We start from the raw sequence: 13,100 nt of genomic DNA on the forward strand, positions 1-13,100 counted from the left end.
TTTTGTATATTTCTTCTGTGTATTCTTGCCACTTCTTAATCTCTTCTGCTTCTGTTAGGCTTTACTGTTTCTGTCCCTTATTGTGCCTGTCCTTGCATGAAATGTTCCCTTGCTATCTCTACTTTTCTTGAAGAGATCTAGTCTTTCCCATTCTGTTGTTTTCCTCTATTTCTTTCCATTGTTCATTTTAGAAGGCCTCCTTATCTCTCCTCACTATTCTCTGGAACTCTGTATTCAACTGAGTATATCTTTCCCTTTCTCCCTTTGCCTTTCGCTTTTCTTTTTTCCTCAGCTATTTGTAAAGCCTCTTGAGACAGCCACTTTGCCTTCTTGCATTTCTCTTTCTTTGGGATGGTTTTGGTCACTGCCTCCTGTTCTGTCCATAGTTCTTCATGCTTTCTGTCTACCAGATCTAATCCCTTGAATCTATTCATCACCTCCACTGTATAATCATAAGAGATTTGATTCAGGTCATACCTGAATGGCCTAGTGGTATTCCCTCTTTCTTAATTTAAGTCTGAATTCTGCAATAAGGAGCTCATAATCTGAGCCAGAGTCAGCTCCAGGTCTTGTTTTTACTGACTGTACAGAGCTTTTCCATCTTCAGTTAAAAAGAACATAATCAATCTGATTTTGGTATTAACCATCTGGTGATGTCCATGTGCAAAGTTATCTCTTGGGTTGTTGGAAAAGGGTATTTGAGTGTTTTCTTGACAAAACTTTGTTAGCCTTTGACCTGTTTCATTTTGCACTCCAAGGCCAAACTTGCCTGTTATTCTAAGTATCTCTTGACTTCCTACTTTTGCATTCCAATCTCCTTTGATGAAAAGGACATCTTTTTTTGGTATTAGTTCCAGAAGATGTTGGGCTTCCCAAGTGGCACTAGTTGTAAAGAAGCCACCTGCCAATGCAAAAGAATAAGAGATGTGGGAAGTGAGTTCGATTCCTGGGTTGGGTAGATCCCCTGGAGAAGGAAATGGCAACCCACTCCAGTATTCTTGCCTGGAGAATCTCATGGACAGAGGAGCCTGGTGGGCTACAGTCCATAGGGTTCCAAGGAGTCAGACATGACTGAAGTGACTCAGCAGCAGCTAGAAGGTGTTGCAGGTCTTCATAGAGTCCTATTATTATCCCCAATTTATAGGTGAGATAACTGAGGCCCATGGGGATCAAGCAACTTGCCCAAGGTCATGCTCCTCTTAGGGATGTCACTCGGAAGGATTTGATGTCCATTGCGTATCCCAGTGGCCAGCACATAGTGGGCCAGGCACATGATAAGCGTCAGTGCCCAACTCCCACCTCCAGTCTAGTCGGTACTTCCAGGAGTTCTTCATCACAGTCAAGACTCACAGGGGTCAGGAGACCTTGTACACACCATATGGCAATAGATCAATAAAGTGTTGTAACCAAAGATTGGAAAAGAGATTAGGGGACTCAGCTCCTGGAGCAGAACTATTAAAAAAGAAAGAAGCTCTCAGCTCTGCAGTGGAGGAGTGGGAATGGGACCCACGCCTCCTCTTACATGCTGGGCAAATACCAGGCAAGGGAGCATCCCTAACCAGCTCAATGTGACTGCTGTCGGCCATAAAGATGCAGCTTATTGGCGCTATGGTGACGGGAGAACCAAGGAGTAACAAAAGGACCTCTTTGCAGGCAGATAAGGAGGCGGGTTTATTACCCTCAGCAAAGAGAGATGCTTGGGGTTGGAACCACCCTGATGACAGAAGACAGCCCACCTCACCAGGCCTCAGGGCTGTGACTCTCCACCAAACTTGGTCCCAGGTGGGAAGATGAGTCAGATTCAGCAGGGCCTTTGTTCCTCGTCCTGGTCCTTCGGGGGACATGTCTACCCCTCATCACAATCACAGAGACCAGAATGAGCTTCCTGACCTTTGCTGTCCTCCATCCTCACTTATCTAGGCAGAACTGTTCCACCTTCCTCTGTCCTTCCTTATGCAAGAGTTGACTGCCTGGGTTCAAATCCCAGTTCTGCCTCTTGCTGGCTGTGTGAGCTTGGGCAAGTCACCTTTCTGGGCTTCAGTGTCTTCATCTGTGAAATGGGTATAATGACAGAAACCACCTCATGGGATTGGTGTGGGGATTAAACAAGGCTTGTAAAGTGTTTACTTAGCCCAGCCTGTGACACTCAGTAAGATCTCACTAAATGCTGCTATTATTATTAAGACAAGTTTGGCCCTTTAAAAAAAATGTGTGTTAGTCACTCAGTCCTGTACAACCCTTTGCACCCCATGGACCTGTAACCCGTCAGGCTCCTATGTACATGGAATTTTCCAGACAAGAACACTGGAGTGGGTAGCCATTCCCTTCTCCAGGGGATCTTTCCAACCCAGGGATCAAACTCAGGTCTCCCACATTGTAAGCGGATTCTTTACCATCTAAGCCTCCAGTTTGGCTCTTACCATATTATAATCTGATCATGAGTCTGTCTCTTCAACTAGACCTTGGGCTCTTGACCTTTCACATCCTCCTAACAACCTCATAACATAGTTATTATTGTCCCCATTGTAAAGGTGATGACCCTGAAGCTCAGAGCTATTAGCCAGCCACACAGTCAGCGGACAGATCTCAAAGTGGACTTTATGGCCTTTACACTTCTCCCCCAGGGACTCAGCCTAGGTGACCTCCAGAGGCTCTCAGTTCTGCTGCCTCAGCCTGTGGCTCTGTGCTGGCCTGTTAGGCAGTTAATAATGGAAGATGCTGCCCTGGACTTCAGGCAAGAAATAGTTAAAGAACAGCAGTCTCAGCTCCAGAGGGCACAGAGGCCAGAAGCTGGGTCTTCAGGCCCCTGGGAAGTGAGGTGCTGGGAAACTGAGCTGATCTGAACTCTGAAGGGCAGCTGCCACCACTCAGACAGAAAACACAAGCTCAAGGCCTTTCATAACCAGAAAGATGCTGCTTCTGAGAGTGTGTGTACACATGTATCCAGAAACATATGCAGACACACACACACACAGAGTGATACACACACAGACATGTGGGAGCACACACACACTCTCACACATGTCCACTGATTCCCCTAAAGCCTTGTCAGAGGGAACCATTTAATTTGCTTCTACGGAGAGAGACTCAGTGTTGCGATGGAGACACCTGAGGCTCCTTGTCATACAGGAGGACTTGGGTGATTATGGGAAGCATAACTCAAAGACTGGCACTGCAGTGAGGGGAGGCAGGGTCACCAGAGTTGTCCTCAGCAGGATTTCAGTGTGAAAGGGGGAGAGGCCAGAGAATCACAGGGTTAGCAGATCTGATCCGCTGTGACTGAGATCCATCCAAACAATTTACGTGCCCAGCCTTCCCCTCTCCCTGCAGAGGTGTCAGGTTTTAGCGGATATCAGATCCACCTGGAGAGTTACACGTTCAGATTCCTAGGCCACCCAACTGGAGACTTTCACCCCCACTTAGCAAGTGTGGCAACTGAGGCCCAGCAAAGCTAGATAACACGCAGCAGTGCCAAAATGGTCCAGGATCCACGCTCTGAACCACCATGCTGAGTTCTGTCTCAGGCATCTGGAGACTCAGGCGCGAGCATTCTTTAATCCCTGCAGTGGATCCTCTGGGGGAGCAGGAAAGGGAGCAAGGGGCCCAAGTGGGCGAAAAGGGTCAGGACCCCAGGCTCAGAGGCTGGAGTTCCAGGTAGGGCTTTGTTTCCCCTGGGGACTGGAGACCAGAGAAGAAACTGAGGCTCAGGCGCAGCTGTGTGGGCTGGCCGCAAGATACATACTTAGTGGTCAAGGACCCTGGCTCTGCAGTTTGCAGAGGCTGTGTGACATTGGGCGTGCAACTCAGCCTCTCTGAACCTATAGAGAAACTGGGATAACAGCGATCCCCACTACACAGGGCTGATTTGAGGACTGAATGAGCTAAGGCACACATCCCAGCCCCAGGGAGGGCCTGCTGCTACTGCTAAGTCGCTTCAGTCGTGTCCGACTCTGTGCGACCCCATAGACGGAAGCCCACCAGGCTCCCCCGTCCCTGGGATTCTCCAGGCAAGAACACTGGAGTGGGTTGCCATTTCCTTCTCCAACGCAGGAAAGTGAAAAGTGAAAGTGAAGTCGCTCAGTTGTATCCGAATCTTAGCGACCCGATGGACTGCAGCCTACCAGGTTCCTCCGTCCATGGGATTTTCCAGGCAAGAGTACTGGAGTGAGGTGCCATCGCCTTCTCCGTGGGAGGGCCTGAGTCAGTGGCAATTTAAACTCCTACAGACTTAACCATGGGTGATTCCTCTGGCAAGGGCATCGTACACAGCCTAGAGGCTGCCCGATCCACTCCTCCTGGCCCAACCTGGGCCACCTGGAAGCCCACCCTTGACTCACCTTCCTCTCCAGCAGGAGAGCAGAGAGGAAGCCGACCCTGGCCCCAGATACAGCCAATCCGGAGCTCCTTATAGAGTTTCTTGCCCCCGCCCTGGGCTGCCATCTGTGCAGGGCTAGGTGGACCTGCCAGTCTCGGAGCGCGGTTAATTTATGACCCTCCCCGCTCCTCGTCTACACCAGGCCAGCAGGGCCTCAAGCCCCAAACCTCAGCCTCTCAGAGGGAGGAGGGGAAACAGAATCTGAATTAGTTCCAGCTTAAAATCAATCCTTCCCAGCAACAGACAGCCAAAGGGGCACAGAGAAGAGGCCTGCTTCCTTTTATTTTTTTATCTTTTTTTTTTTTTTTCAACACCAAAAACATTGTGTATTGGGGTATAGCCAATTAACAATGGTGTGGTAGTCTCAAGTGAATAGCCAAGGGCCTCAGCCATACATACACATGTATTTATTCTCCCCCAAACCCTGCTCCCATCCAGGTTGGTGGGTAACACTGAGGAGAGTTCCATGTGCTACACAATAGGCCCTTGTTGGTTATCCATTTCAAATACAGCGATGTGTACATGACCTTCCCAAACTCTCTAACTATCCCTTCCCCCCACAACCCTCCAGCAACCATAAATTCATTTTCTAAGTGTGTGAGTCTCTTTCTGTTTTGTAGGTTCATGTTTTTTTTTTTTTTTTTAGATTCCACATATAAGGGATGCCATATTTCTCTTTCTCTGTCTGACTTACTTCATTCAATATGACACTCTCTAGGTCCATCCACGTTGCTACAAATGTAGGCCTGCTTCCTTTAACTCCATCTACCAAAGCTTTTGTCTCACATCTACCCCTCGTTAATCCACATGCTTTACCAGAAGGCAGAAGGCTGAGCCAGCAAGAGCAGAGACTGCTAGGGTCCAACCTCGAGTGCTTACAGGCTACGCAACCTTGGACAAATGGCTTACCCTCTCTGTGCATCTGCTTCCTCATCTATAAACCAGAGATAATAGCAGAAACCATCTTTTAATGCTGTTGTGAGCATTACATAATAATAGAGACTGATTTCAAACAATCCCAGGCATACGGTAAATGTCAGTTGTCACTACGAGCTGCTGGTCCTTCTGGTGTCGTTGTGGGCCCTGTGGGGGCAGGTGGTGTAGATATCAAACATGATGCAGAAGGACTACATGGCGGTGAAGGGGAGGGGCAGAGGGTGTCTGGAAGGAGCAGCAGCAGAAGTCTTGGGGGATGGGGAGCTTTCTGGAAGAGGAAGTCTGAGCTGAGGCTGCCCAGCTCAGCTCCCACCTTCGTTTGTGCTCGGTCGCTCAGTCATGTCCGATTCTTTGTGACTTCATGGACTGTAGCCCACCAGGCTCCTCTGTCCATGGGGATTCTCCAGGCAAGAATCCTGGAGTGGGTTGCCATTTCCTCCCTCAGGGAATCTTCCCCACCCAGGGATCAAACCCATGTCTCCTAAGGCTCCTGTACAGGCAGGCAGAGTCTTTACCTCTGAGTCACCTGGGAATCCCGGCTCCCACATTATCCTCCTTCATTCTTCACCTGTTTCCCATTCTGCTGCCCTCCTGAGAGAAACAGACACAGAGAGAAGTCACCTGCTGCTCGGCGTCTTTCCCTCAAGAGGCTGGCCTCAGGCCACCACTGACCCTTTAGGGTCTCTGCCTTTTGGATGGGTTGGCCTAGGCCTTTATCAGGATGGGGTGGTCACTGCTGCTGGGGACAGTGGAGTGTTGAGTGGAAACTAGAAGTCCCTGTTCACTTCAGGAGTATCCCAGCAGGGCTCCTGATCAGAGAGCATCTGGTCCTAACCATACATGGGGGTGAGTCTCACTCTTTATGGTTATTTCCCCACTCAGACTTCCAGCTCTGAAGAAATGGTGAGTCTTCTCTCCCCTCAGACTGGCGCTCCCTAAGGGCGGGGTTGTGTCTCCCCTCAGACTGGGGCTCCCTGAGGACAGGACTGTGTTTCCCCTCAGACTGGGGCTCCCTGAGGCAGGGTTGTATCTCCCCTGAGACTGGGACTCCCTGAGGCAGGGCTGTGTCTCCCCTCAGACTGGGGCTCCCTGAGGCAGGGTTGTATCTCCCCTGAGACTGGGACTCCCTGAGGCAGGGCTGTGTCTCCCCTCAGACTGGGGCTCCCTGAGGCAGGGTTGTATCTCCCCTGAGACTGGGACTCCCTGAGGCAGGGCTGTGTCTCCCCTCAGACTGGGGCTCCCTGAGGACAGGACTGTGTCTCCCCTCAGACTGGGGCTCCCTGAGGCAGGGTTGTATCTCCCCTCAGGCTGGGGCTCCCTGAGGCAGGGTTGTATCTCCCCTCAGGCTGGGGCTCCCTGAGGCAGGGTTGTATCTCCCCTGAGACTGGGACTCCCTGAGGCAGGGCTGTGTCTCCCCTCAGACTGGGGATCCCTGAGGCAGGGCTGTGTCTCCCCTCAGACTGGGGCTCCCTGAGGCAGAGCTATGTCTCCTCTCAGTCTGGGGCTTCCTGAGGACAGGACTGTGTCTCCCGCCAGACTGGGGCTCCCTGAGGTAGGACTGTGTCTCCCCTCTCAGTCTCCTTCCTGGGTGGCACCTCACTTCTCTCCTGGAACAAGACTTAGGCTTCGTGTCTGCTCTAGGGAGGAAATGCTGGCTGTTACACTTCAAAATTTCCCTTCATCCTGTCTAGGTGGGTGGACAGCAAGATAGAGAATTAAAGTCCTGGCAAGCAGTGGAAAGACCTGTTGAGATCCAGAGTCGGGGTTTGGGCAGTGGAGGCTGAAGGAGGTTCTGTCCAGGCCACAGCCTCTTTCCAGGTCTGGCCTCAGGCTCAGGCAGCAGCTTTCACAGGCCTGTCTCCGGCTTCAAGAGCACAGAGGAGCGTGGATGGCTCCCCACTGCCCAGCCTTATCCCAAACCCCAGAGGGCAGCTCCCAAGCTGTGAGAGCCGGAAGGTCCATCTCTGCATACGAACTACACTGATTGCTTGAAATTGAGTTTGAACTAGTGCTTATTGAATGAATAATCGCCAACACTCTGGCCAGTTATTCCCCGGCCTAGAAGGCTCACATCTACCAGCTTCCATCTTTCCAAACTCTCCACATCCCCAACCAGCTCAGCTGCAAATTCTCTCAACCTGCTCTGACCCACTGTGGCACTCAAGTGTGCCCTTGGGTCTGGTCCACTAGTAGACTCACTAGTGAGTTTTCTAAAACACTAATGCTTTGACTCCACCACCAAGGAATTCTGATTTAATTGGCTGTGGGTGGGGCGGCAGGGTATTGATTCCATTTAACTCCCCAGGTGGTGCTGACATGTTGCTGTGATTGAGAACCAAGGGAGCAGGCTGTGGTCTCCTCCATAGAAAAGATGAACTGGGCACTAAATCCTGGTGCCCAGTGCTGGGCCTGGCACACAGCAGGGGCTCCATGTTGTTGTTTGGTCACTAAGTCATGTCTGACTCTTTGCGACCTCATGGACTGCAACACACCAGGCTTCCCTGTCCTTCACCATCTCCCAGAGTTTGCTCAAACTCGTGTCCATTGAGTCAGTGATGCCATCCAACCATCTCATCCTCTGTCACCCCCTTCTCCTCCTGCCTTCAATCTTTCCCAGCATCAGGGTCTTTTCCACTGAGTTGGCTAGTCACATGAGGTAGCCAAAGTACTGCAGCTTCAACTTCAGCATCAGTCCTTCCAGTGGATATTCAGGGTTGATTTCCTTTAGGATGGACTGGTTTGATGTTGTTGCAGTCCAGGGGACTCTCAAGAGTCTTCTCCAGCACCATAGTTCAAAAGCATCATTTCTGCGGTGCTTGGTGCTCTGGTGCTCCATAAATGTTTGTAAATAAAAGATTTAATGACAGGTGGGCCAGTCCCCTTTCTGGAGGTGCCCAAAGGTACACAGGACTGGCATCAGTCTTCCTCTACAGCAGGTGAGGTGATGATTAAAAGTTTATCTCTGTTGATGGGTAGTCTGGATTCAAATTCTGCCAGCTTTTTGGCCTTGGGCAAGTTGAACCACAGTTTCCTCATCTGTAAATGGGACTAATCACAGCGTCTACCTCACAGAGCTGTTCTGGGAGGATGGAGTGTCTGTCTGTAAAGGCTTAATTCAGGCAGTTTGTGTTCATCTGGGTCTTGGCAGAAAACAGATGGTTTATTCAAACCACTGAGGAGAGTTTACCAAAGGGGGTTTTTGCAGAGAGGTGGGTAGAGTTAAGGAAGGCAGCAAGGAGGGAGTGTATAGAACCCCAGGGCTAGAAACACTGGGGCGCTGTTAGCACCCATCAGCCTAGAGGGGCACAGAGAAGAAGCAAGAGCCCAGAGGTAGAACTCTGCTATAGGAGAGGGGCTGAGACAGGTGCCGCGGGTACTGAGGAGGCAGCCGCTGTACCCCGAGATACCTACCTCAACCCCCTCCCTTGGGCAATGCCAACCAGGGTTCACTTCACAAGGAGCCCTGTGATGCAGTCCACAGAGGGAGGTGCCAGGGCACAGGGCAGAGGGTGGATTGGGAGGAGAGGACAGACGATCTCCAGCCCCCTGACATTCGGCAAACGCTGATGAAATATTATTACTACTGTTACTGTTCGTGTGACTCGTGTGGACTGTCTTGGGACCTCGTAGCTTGCTATCAAACAGTATTGTTGGCACCTGTCCGGTCTCCTGAGCATAGCAGATGGCCCAGGATCCCACCCAGCTCCTCAGCCGACCCATCCCGGGTGCCCCAGGCACACTGGAGGGAAGAAGGCCTGCAGGAAGGAGCACAGCTCCATGTTCAGCCAAGGGCTTCAGCTTGTTTGACAAACCATCAAAACGGCTTTGCGGGAGCAAGCTTCATTAAAATGGAAGTACGGCGCTCTAGTATGCAGATGGGGCCACTTTATTACTTTTTAATTTGTTTACAGAAAGCCCATATTTGGTGTACACCATCTTTGCAAATAGTAACAAATGGGCATGTTTGCTGCTTCCAAAGCCGTGTTTCCCTGGATAAATAGACTGAAACTGTGTTTGAACACTACACTGGGTTACTCTTAATAGATCTGACATGCTCCTCAGATTGTGTGGGAGGCTGGAGGGAGGCCTGAAGTGGGGGGGGTGTTGAGCATGTGCGGCGTGTGATGTGTACGTGTCATAATCTCTCCAGACGCGCTTTCTTGGTCTACATGATAAGTGACCTGGGCCAGATGGTCTCCGCAGCCTTTGAAGCTTTCCCACGCCATAGCTTCATGATTTCTCTGCCACTCTAGAAACTACAAACCTCTCTGAACCACCAGCCTTCCAATTAATTCCCAAGAGAAGCCCTCTTCGCTAAAATGAAATAAAACCTACAAATTACCAAATGCATTTCGAAAATGGGTCAAATTGAATGAAGACTACTTAATGGAGTGTAACTATTCCAGTGACAGTTTAAATGCTTATACTGTAGCCCCCCAAGAGCAACAATATTCATAAATCCATTAGGCCTCTCAAATGCTAGTTTCACTCATTCTTAGCTGTGTGATGTTGGGAAAGTTACTTAACCTCTCTGTGCCTCAATTTCCTCATCCGTAAAGAGAGGATGGCAATATCTTCTTCATGGGGCTGTTGGAGGGATTAGATGATGCTTGCAGCCCATTCAGAAGAGGTGTGGCACCAGCAAGAGCTCAGCCATTGTTAACTACCATCATTCATATGTATGGTAGTGTGTTTCTATTAAAGAGAAAGAATTTAGGACAATCTCTGTTACATAAGTTGCCCATTCAGAATCTGTCCTGATCTGAAGAAGTGACCTAGCCCCCAAGTAACTTCCCATCACATCCGCATGACTTACCTACCTCACAGCACTCTTCATAACCTAAACTCCCCCTTCTTATATCTCTCTGTGTATTATCAGTCTCTCCTCATCTGGGTGTTTGGTCCACAAGGGAACAGACCTTGTCGGTCTTATTCACGGCTATCTCCCCAGCACCTAGAACATCGTTGACTGGTTCTCCATAAATTCTTGTCCAATGAATGAACAACTGCATTAGTAAAGCATGTGATGTTGGCCAGACATAAGGATGAACCCTGAAAACCTTGGTCAAGGTTGGGCCCAGAGGGAATGCCACATACATGCATTTCATGTTTTAACACATACATCCAGTCTGTAAAGTCTCTGTTCACGAGATTGTTCATTAACTGGATTTTTATTTTAACTTAGGAAAAGCAAGATTGGGCTTCCCCAGTGGCTTGGTGATAAAGAACTCGCCTGCAAGGTAGGAGGCACAGGAGATGCAGGTTTGAGCCCTGGGTTGGGAAGATCCCTTGGAGGAGGGAATGGCAACCCACTCCAGTACTCTTGTCTGGAGAATTCCATGGACAGAGGAGCCTGGTGGGCTGCAGTCCATAGGGCCGCAAAGAGACACAGCTGAAGGGACTGAGCACAAAGCAAGATCAGAAAAGAACACAAAAAAGGAGCAAAACAACATCCTGTTTCTTGGGGTGAAGTCCCCAGCCCAGCACCCTTAGGCCATCTCCTGGGCCTCCACTAGAGAGGCCTTGGATGGGGTGACTTCTTGTCTCAGAAATGGGTTCCCAGGGAGCAGAGTCTGCCTGGAGAAAGTGAGACATACTTTTGCGTACCCAGAGCTTTAGAGTTTACAAAGTTCTCTTGGAACCCCATCCCACTTGATATCTCCTTGTGAGAAGGGAAAGCCCAGGCTCCCTCCAGGCCTCATCCCCTGGCCCCCAGTTTTACAGATGTGGAAACCAGGGGTGGAGGCAGAACAGACTTGCCAGCCTTCCCCCAGCCTAGCCAGGACTCTTTCCAATAATACCTCGAGGCCTTCACAGAATGGGTTATTAATTACCCTGCTGGCTAAAGCAAGGAAAGAGGTCTGTGCATTTCAGATAAATTTTTCAACTACAAAGGGAACAAAACTAAAAGGAACAGCTCCTCTCAGTTAACCAGAATATTCTATTAACCAGGAACACCCCCCCCCACCTCCCAACACTCTCGCTGGAAGCATACCTTAAAGATCAGTTCCTCTCGGGATTTTCGAAGTTGTGTTCCTAACTGATCACTACAGCAAAGATTCAGAACCCAGCATGATGAAAACAAAGAGCACACCTTTCCTGAGAAATGTTTAGAGGCATTCTGCATTGCAATTATAATCCCCAACATTTATTGAATATGCCTTTATTATGCTCCAGACACTGTTCTAAGCCCTTCAGATCACAAACTTATGAAATATCATGTTCTCCTCCTTATAGATGAGGAGACTGGTTTAGGAACATGGTTAGGAACATGCTGAAAGTCACATAGCTGGTAAGTGACAGAGCCAAGGTTCATAGCTGGTTTAGGAACATGGTTAGGAACATGCTGAAAGTCACATAGCTGGTAAGTGACAGAGCCAAGGTTTAGGAACGTGGTTAGGAACATGCTGAAAGTCACATAGCTGGTAAGTGACAGAGCCAAGGTTCATAGTCAAGTAAGAGGTCAGTATCCTGAGCTACACTCGTCACCATTACATCTGGCTATATCTCCAAGAGGGGGAAAAAAATCTTAGTAAATGTTGAAGTAAAAAGATACAACAATATTGCTAGGAATCAAATTTTATTGACAAGGTTTTAAATCACAAAGATAGCCGTTAGTAGTGAAAAATCATGACTGTCCCATTGGATGTAAAATTCTCCTTTTACAGGATCAGTGTGAAGCTTCAGCAGACAGCACGTTGGCTGGTGGGCCCAGCAGAAAGTATGTTTGAGTCGCAGTGTGATCCACTGTGATAACTTCTGCATCCCAGGAATGCCATGCTCATCTCACCCATGTTCTTCTTTTATACATGAAAAAAGAGAAGCCCAGAGAGGTCAGGTGACTCATCAGTGGTCACACAGCAAATTAGCAGGCAAACCTAACCTGCTCAGTGCCATGAACATAACATCTGCCACATGACTCAGTCCTGTTCTTTGCACCACAAGCCAGAGAGGAAGGCAGAGCCCAGATCACGGTGGGCCAACTGGTTAGCCAGCCGAGGGCTAGAACCAGCTCCCTCCATCATCCCAGCCACAGTTGGGGTCTATTTTCTGCCTAAGTGAAGCTGCCACTGCGGGGTAGTCACTTATGAGTTTTAGCCTTTGGTTCTACTTGGGAGAGGAAAAAAGAAAGGCCAGACGCCTACTGATCCTTTTTTGGGGGGCCAATGAATCCCTTTCACTTCTCAGAAACTTCCAAATAACCCTCTCCCTTCCAGTAATTCTAGGAGAATGAAAATTGACTTCCACCTGCTTGTCCTACCACCATTCAAGCTAATCACTCAGGGAGAGGCCAGGGACCGTTTTCTTTGTGTGCCCGTGGCCTCGCCTCCTTCTCCCCACAGGCCCCGGGGATATTGATAATCCCCATCAGTGATGTCACGGGACTGGGCTGGGGGGAGGTTGCTGTCCTGCAGGGGGAACCTGAAGACCGAGGTCTCCAGACAGGTGGCCGGGAAGTGAAGGAACAGAGGAAGGGGGCCAGGGGCCCCTCTGAGGGTCTGTGGTGGCGGCTTTCGAGTGAGGCGGCAGCGGCTTATTACAGCTAATTTCCTTCCCCTTGCTAGAACCACAAATCCACAGGGTTTTCACAGCATATTTGTGTATCTGGCGCTCTCAGCTCGCCTCCCCTCGGGGACCATAAGAGATGCCAAGGAAAGAAACAACATGCTCCCCCATAATTTCAAAGTCAGTTCCAGAGTTAATAATAAATTAAGAGCTGCAGGCGGGCGGAGGAGGAGTCAACACGGAGGGCCCACTCTGTGCTGGGGCAGACCAGCCCCTCCAGGAA

The sequence above is a fragment of the Bubalus bubalis genome, chromosome 2, assembly GCF_019923935.1.
Source record: "Bubalus bubalis isolate 160015118507 breed Murrah chromosome 2, NDDB_SH_1, whole genome shotgun sequence".
Classification (NCBI taxonomy): domain Eukaryota; kingdom Metazoa; phylum Chordata; class Mammalia; order Artiodactyla; family Bovidae; genus Bubalus; species Bubalus bubalis.